The sequence below is a fragment of the Zea mays genome, chromosome 2 (assembly GCF_902167145.1).
Source record: "Zea mays cultivar B73 chromosome 2, Zm-B73-REFERENCE-NAM-5.0, whole genome shotgun sequence".
Classification (NCBI taxonomy): Eukaryota; Viridiplantae; Streptophyta; class Magnoliopsida; order Poales; family Poaceae; genus Zea; species Zea mays.
Window position 1 is genome coordinate 32,437,250 of NC_050097.1, and position 8,480 is coordinate 32,445,729.

General features: G+C 43.0%; 1 pseudogene; it reads right to left on the minus strand.

Annotated features, from left to right (window-relative positions):
• Nucleotides 1-3,734: 3,734 nt before the first annotated feature.
• LOC103648528 (serine/threonine-protein kinase SAPK10-like) lies at nucleotides 3,735-8,253 on the minus strand (annotated as a pseudogene).
• Between the last annotated feature and the right edge of the window lie 227 nt (nucleotides 8,254-8,480).

Consider the following 8,480-nt stretch of genomic DNA (forward strand, 5'->3'; position numbering starts at 1 on the left):
TTCAGATTTGTCCTATTCACCCCCCCCCCTCTAGGCGACTTTCAGCCTGCAATTCCCTGAAATCCTCGCAACCCACGAGCTGATTTAGGTGTTGGCCAGGCGGTGATTGCTTTGATTTTGTCACTGTCCATAGAGACCCCTGATTCTGAGATGACGTGTCCCAGGTATACAATAGAAGTGGCTCCAAAGCTGCATTTAGATTTCTTGACAAATAAATTGTTGACGCAAAGTAAAGTCATCACTGCTCTGACATGTTGAAGGTGGGTTGAATAGGATGGACTGTATATCAATATGTCATCGAAGAAAACCAACACGCAGCGTCGCAACAGGGGCTGCAGTACAAAATTCATCAAGCTCTGAAACGTCCCTGGTGCATTGGTAAGACCAAACGGCATGACCAAAAATTCAAAATGACCATGATGTGTATGAAAGGTTGTCTTCTCAATGTCATCCTTGTGCATACGGACCTGATGGTACCCTGAACGGAGGTCCAACTTAGTGTAGAATCGAGCCCCATGGAGTTCATCTTGCAACTCGTCAACCACTGTTATAGTATATTTATCCTTGATAGTGTGTTCATTGAGGGCTCTGTAATCAATGCAAAAACGCCATGTATTGTCTTGCTTCTTCACTAGGAGGACCGGGGCTGAGAATGTGGATGTACTGTATCGGATTATACCACGACGAAGCATATCCGCACATTGAGCTTCTAATTCATCCTTTTGCAATCGGGGGTAACGATATGGATGAACATCTACAGGTGCAGTGCCTGGTTTCAGGTGGATCCTGTGGTCACAATGTCTGGCTGGCGGTACTGACTGTGGTTCCTCAAAGACATCATCAAAGGACTACAGCAAGTGATCCATCATGTGCTTGGGTTCAGTGCTGATGCTACATGTGGTTGGTGTAGTGGTGTCTGTGCGGACGGACCCTAAACCCTTCCACAGTATGCGTAGACCTTCATGCCAGAAGGTCATGCAAAGGTCCTAGAGATCCCATAATACTGGTCCCAATGTTCTCAGGAATGCTGTCCCAAGAATGATCTCAAATGTATCCAAGGGAATTGCATATGCCTCAATGGTGAACTTCTCTGTGTTGATGTCAATGGCTGCGCGACGAGTTACTCCCTGGCAGAAAACTGTGTCTCCATTTGCCACCTTGACATGGCGACCTGGTGTGGGTTCCAAAGTAACCCCACACTGTTGTGCTGCCTTGTAGTTGATGAAGTTATGTGTTGAACCCGTGTCAAGTAGGGCCAGCAGCTCCTGACCGTTGAGGACTACCTGTAGCTGCATGGTGTCCTCCCTTCTAATCCCAGTTATTGCATGTAGGGAAACCACTGGGTCCTGCTCTTCCTTGTCATCATCTGTGTCACCCTTGATCTCATCGTCAGCAAAGTCTGTGACCTCCAGATAGAATAGCCTGGGACAGCGGTGGCCGCGTACATAGGGCTCGTCACAATTGTAACATAGCCTTTGTTTATGTTGTTCTGCCATCTCGACGGGGGTGAGGCGCTTGAACGGGACTGGTGATTGTGTTGGTGGCTGCTGGGGTGTATTCTTGGCGGCATTGTCGTCATGTGTGTGAGCACTGGTGGTCGACTAAATGGTTTGGGGCCCTACCAGTCTGTTGCCGCTGTTGAGCACCATCAATGACCTGAGAGCGACGTTCATATGCCCTTGCTAGTCGAGAAGCCTGCTGCAGATTCTGTGGGTTCATCAGCTCGACATCGATTTTAATCCGCTCTGGCAATCCCGTCGTGGAGAGCTGCACTTGCTGGTCAGGTGCCAATGGAGAGGTGTGGCACAACAGTGACGAGAAGCGCTCTTGGTAATCATCCACGGTTGTCCGGAAACAAAGATGGGACAGTTTGCCTAATGGGTTGGTGTGTAGTGGCGGACCAAAGCGCTCATTGCAGAGCTCTTTGAATTGAGGCCATGTCACCGTTGCATAGTCCTATTCCACCATGAAATACCAGGTATGTGCTGCTCCCTTGAGGTGATAGGAGGCGAGCCACACTTTGTCCTCCTCAATCGTGCGTTGGCCTCTGAAATACTGCTCATAGTGGTTCAGCCATTCGAGGGGATCCTCCTTCCCATCAAATGTCGGAAACTCCATCTTGTAGTGTCGCGGAGCTCCTGCGTCGAAAGACTGCAGGGTGGGATGGGTTGGGATATGATGTAATGGCTGCTATGGTATGTATGGTGGAAACGATGGAAGAGGTGACAGCGAGTGGGGCATGGGGATTTGGTGGATTGGTAATGGGTTGGATGATGGTGGAGCTGTAGCTGGTGGTGGCCTGGTGGAGGTCAATGGTGCATGTGTCTCTGGAATGCCGCCATAACCTGGGAGACCGTAAGGAAACCCTGGATGGTTGCCGGCGGCGGACACTATGGGAGTCGTGCGCCCATCGATTTCTGTCACATGCAGCGCCAGATTGGACACCCTGGTGGCGAGATCTGCAAGGGCCTTCGTCATGGTGTCCAGCTTCTGCTCCAGGGCTGCGCTGGTGGTGTTTGGCGCCGCAGCAGATGCGACTTCGCTGGCAGTGTTGTCGTCGTTGCCCGACATCTCTGATACCAGATTGGTATGCCCTCTTCTCCTTAGGTTGTAGCTGTGTGTGGTAGGTGGCCGCTCCTTGAGCGGTTGGCGATAAGAGGAGGTTGTGGTTCTCACGGTCAGGGGAAGACAGCAGGAGAGGAGAAACTAGGGCAGGGCGGCGGCTGATCAACAATATGTTGATCACAGCCTGTTCTCATTTTATTCCAATTAAGTTATAAATAACCTCCTATTACAGATTAACCTAAAAGGCTTTTAGCCTCTTTATTCTACTGCTAAAAGGGCCTGGCTAACAGCCCACTTAGCCTAAGCTGGTTCAGCCCCCTAATTAGGACTACCAGCCTTGTTGCACCATGCATCTTGTATCAGCTTGTTTTATGACTAGTTAAGGACGATACTCATTTCTCTCTCAACATTATTAGTCCACCGTACCATAGTAGTAGTGCCATTATTTCTTTATATATCAACTAGGTGAGTGCCCGTGTGTTGCAATGGGGACATATAATACCACGATAACTTATATACAAAACTAACATTAAGTAAGCAAATAGGAAGATATTCTTGAATTTTTTAGGCATTATATTTCTTAGGTAGAAGAGTAATAACCCTAAAATTCAGACTATAAACCAGGAGGGTTGCATTGTGAAATTCCGTTAACAAGGTGCCTTTTGAGCATCTCTCTAACTCCACTTTGATATTCCGTGAATGAGAGGGTCCATCCCAATTATGAATGCACGGAACCACTAAATTTGCAAAGATTTAAATAGGCGACGGTTGTTTCAAAGATTGCGCCTTGGTGATTCAGCCGTGAGATACAACAGCCAAAAAGACACTAAATTGAGAGGGTTCTCAAAAAATCTTGAGACACGGATGGAACAAGAACGGGCAATGGAGTTTCTTTATTTTTCTACACCAAATACATATGACACAAATAGTGTAATAATACAAGTACTTCACTGTCTCTTAGCTGGTGATGCAAAAACAAAGGGTCTTCTCAGATGAACGAGGTTCTAGCACTACCAATTCCAAAGAGCCAAACTGTTGTAAAACACTGGAGATGCACCAACCAAACAACAACCAAACATAACAGGATGAAAAAAGGGGGCATCACGGCATCAGACACGAGCAGCATCTGCAACAGATACCTCCCCCCTTGTCTCTCTAATTATCTTAGTAACCTGCGGCGCAACAAACGATGTGAGCAGGACTGATGATACGCATTGCCTCGCTGCTGTCAAATAGCATACACGATTTCCCCACTGCTTTCCAGGTCAAGATCGGTATCTGAGTCCAGGTCGTCCATGTCATCGTCGAGGTCAAGGTCGTCGTTCAAGAACTGATTGAGTCCACAAGAACCAGCTGCTGGAATGGTCGCCTCGGCTAGGATCTGCATGATCTCATCCATGCTCTGCATCGGTTGCTCAGGCTCCTCGTACTGCTTGCTCATCGTGCTATCATCCATTAGGTCAGCTGGTAGGTTCTTCAAGAATCATGGATGGTTCCCTATCTCAGGGATGGTGATCCTCTGTATAGGTAACGTTAGTAATTTGTTCAAAAGCAAACATGTGTCGTGCAGAAGCTAGTGAAACATTACGAAGCTGCATGTACTCACGGTGGCTGGGTCGGCGACGAAAATCCTAGAGACAAGATTTTGGCACTCTGGAGATATGTGGACATAGTCTGGAATTGAGTACTGCACACCCAATATTCTCTACCAAGCAGATCTCGTCAGCGTTTGATCAGGATGAGCAGCCAATTGAGTAAAGGCTGGTGTAAACAAGTCTGCAAAGGAAACCTGAATTGTCTTCCTAAAATTCCTAGGCTCATCTGGGTCCTCAAACGGATATGCACCGACCAGCATCACATACAGCGTTACTCCACATGACCACACATCAGCGACCTTGTTTTCAGTAACGAAGAGTTAGTGACTGACATAGCGTTCCAACCTGCCAACATAGTTCCCTACTATACATATACATGGCTACAAACCGTGCGTGTGTAAAAATGCTTTGCCACACGAACATGTTGTTCAAGTGGAGAACAATAACACGTGCATGAATAGAAACAGTATGCAGAATAATCAATCACAATACGCATGATACCTTTCCATCGTATTCCTTCTTCAGAAGAACCTCAGGAGCAATGTATGCAGGAGTTCCCACTGTAGATTTTGGCTACGAGTGTAGAACTGATGACTGCAATGCAAAAAAGAGGTATAAGTAGACCAACAGTTTAAGAAGACAAATGTCCCAGGTCTTTTTAAAGGCACCTGATAACAGTATCTACTCTACTGATAGAGTTAAAATTATAAGCAGACGAGTTCAGTTAATTTTTTTCCTTGACTATATCATGGGCTGCTAATTACAGTTAGCGCTGAGCTACTTTGATGAATCCAATGCCCAAGGGAATGGGATACCATGCAACATAGTACCTGGATTTGAAGAGAGAGAGAGATCTGTTTTCAACACAAGTCAACCCACAAAGTTTTGCAAATCCAGATACAAGTACATGTTAAATTATAATATCACCAAATAAAAGGAACATAGAACAAACCAAGAGGCTGGATGAAGATCATGCAGGTTGGCATCCAAATTCAAAGCCAAGTTATCAGTCAATAATCTGATCTTGTCCTTCAAAGCAAACAAATTCAATCCATGGCTCTAAAAGAACCCATAAATTTAACTGCACTGCCAGATCGGTCATGGGAACTTAAACATTACCAAATAGGCAACTACAAGTGGTTAAGAACTGAACAGAAAATGACTGAAAAAACTGAATACGTCCTTTTGTTGTTTTGAACATTACCAAATGAAAAAACTAAATGTAACCTATTAACTTCTGTCTTGCTAAACATATATGAAGCAGATTTTTTGGTTGAACATTACAAAAATAGTGTGCAAGAACATGGATTCAATGTTTATTTAAACTTCATAACTGATACAGCAAAACAAAGAAGCATAGAATCAATCCATGTTGATGAATTACAGGTGGGCTTGGGCGGCAACAAAAATGGGTAATAAATCGATTACCTAAAAACATACCATTTTGGTAGTCTGGTTTCCCTTGGAACAACACCTTCATAGAGTGCTCATCACCTACCATTTAGTATACACCAAAATAAACCCATGAGCAAGGGGAAACACACATGATTCACATGAGCAGCCGTTACGAAAGAAAAATATTTGAAGAAAGAGTGTGTTCATACAAGGTGTCAAAGTATTCGAACTTGCAGAAGTACACATTCCTCACATGGCTAAAATACTTCATTTGCGCGACCTGCTCTTCACAATGTTTGTCTAGTACAAACCTATGAGACTCAAAAGTTAAGTATTGATATACCTAATAAGTAGAATGTTAACATAAGTACAAATCTATGAGTTAGCGTTGTTGTTGCATGATAAAGACTTGGTATCTTTTAAAAAAGCCTTGAGTTCAAGTCCTCTAAGGCTATCTCATCCCATATTTCAACCTTTTCTCTGCAAACAATGTCATCTACAGTTCTACGTCCCTTATTTTTCATACTCTACTGCAGACAGTCTAAGGGCCTGTTTGGTTTGATGACTAACTTGCCACACTTTGCCTAACTTTTCTGCCTAAGGTTAGTTCTTTAATTCGAACGACTAACCTTAGGCAAAGTGTGGCACATTTAGCCACGAACCAAACAACCCCAAAGTCTACAAACACTATATTGTTGGATGTGGCTTTGTTTTCTAGATGATAAAGAAAACAACAACATTAGTTTCTGAACAGTCTTTTGGACATAAAAGTAACAATGTACCCCAAATCAGGATAAGCTTACTTGGTCACTAAACCAGGCATGATGGCACATGATCCCGCTAAAATCACCAGGCTAGAGCCCATCACTATCTTGGAGTGAAGAGAGCTGATCCAGAGCCAAGCTCAAGGAACTCGGTACATTTTATTCAGTGACGTGCTCATCCTATTCAAGCTTGATGAGTGGTAGATCACGTTGATATCTGTTCTGCTTTGTGCACTGCAACGAAGGATCAATTTTGATTAGCTAGCTGCTAAACCTTTCACGTAATTTAAGCACAAATGTATTGTTTTAAATGACTATGAACAGATGAGATAATTGGTGAGGGATATCGATGAGCAATAGCAAGAGCTGCTCTCCAAGACAAAATAAACAAAAAGAAAAATTGCGAGGGTTGGGATGAAACCTCGGCACTTAAACTTCCCGGCACACATAATCAAAGTCACCATAGTCTTGTACCAACAAAGGATATTGGATAAAGTAAAAGATGGTAGGCCTTCAGTGTTGGTGATGTAGATGATGGCAGTGATGACAAATGACAATAGGAAGAACAATATGTTACTGAAAAATGCCGAATACACCAACATCGCCAACTCCAACAGGTGGGCCAATGCTGCAATGAGCAGTGTTGTGCATTGCAATGGCATCCTTCAGCTTCTAAAACAACAAATGCAAAATGGGAATACTTAGGTACAAAAATGTGCATAAGTAATACAATCAGAATGATCTCCAACTCAACCATTGCAGCTTGTTCAGAAATTTGAAATGGAGAAGCGTAGTTCATATTCTAGCACAGTCTCAGAAATAGGAAACATAGGGGAAGGATGGCATGACAGAAAACTTAAAACTAAAGAAAAACATAGCCCACGATAATTCATAACAACAAAGTGGGATTCACAAAAGGAATCAAATGCATAAAGGGATCACTTATCTCATTCAGTAGAATGCAGAGGCAGGTGAGGCACTCACACTCATACCTTAGCTAAGGAACAGGAGAAAGCCTCCAGTAGCCCATCAGCTCCATGGTAAAAATGGAAGAAAGGACTTTGACATTCAGTCGTTTGCACATAGGTTTTTGTTTTAATCAAAAATCACTTTTTAGAAACAATATATCCAAGTTCTCCAAAGTTGTCCGGCAGAGCTGGTATCATTGAAACAACATCAGAGTTTTAGTTTTTGTATTGACAATTTAGGGACTAAAATGAAATAAAACGGAGGGACAAAAAATTAGTCCATAGAAACCAAACACCCCCTAAAACATATTTATTATGGGTTTACTATACAAGCAACTAAAACATCTCCAATATGGATTTACTCAAAGTGCACAAATTTTTAGCATGAATAAACACTGTTGCTAACTGGCTATCCCTTAGTTTGTGCTCTTCGATGAGGATGTGGCACTAAGAGCAGCAAAAAGGGGGGCATCTTTTAAATCAATGCCTCTTGGGTAGATCACAAGCATTGTGCCTGGAGGACCCTATTCCTGCACAACAAAATTAGCATAATACATATTGCAATAATTATGCCATCTTTCTGATCCAACAATAGTCCTCAATTACTCTGCCAAATGGGATATAGAACGATCTGCAAAACTGCATTATTGACCTACATGGGTTTCAAGTACTCTTCCAAATGGGATATAGAACGATGTATCTTTTACAGGTTCGCTTACATGTTTATCCTCGTTCTCATCTTGTTCTCACAATTTTCACCAAAATGGGCTCAAAAGAAATGATCAAAATTTGGATCACAAACAAATGCAGCAGCAATAAATTCACATCCTCACATTTGTATATGTTAAATAAACTAAAAGTAGCAACACAAGGTTTACTTACAAGAGCTGGACACTCATTGTCAATACCAGCTGCCTTGATTCTTTTGCAACACTTTTCATCCCGCTTTACAATTGCTTCAACCATCTTTTTGTGCTCTATTACAACCTTATCCTGGTAATAATATAACCATTCAGTGCAATGCACATATTAAGCTACAATTGTAGTTAGCACTTAGCAACAGATTACGTTGTTGTGTCTCTTCTGTTCAATTGCTACTCGATCAATAGGTATAAATCCCCATCACACCCTTTTCCATCTGAATAGAATTGAGGCCAAAAGAATTTCAATCCTATTCTAAACAAAAACAAAGA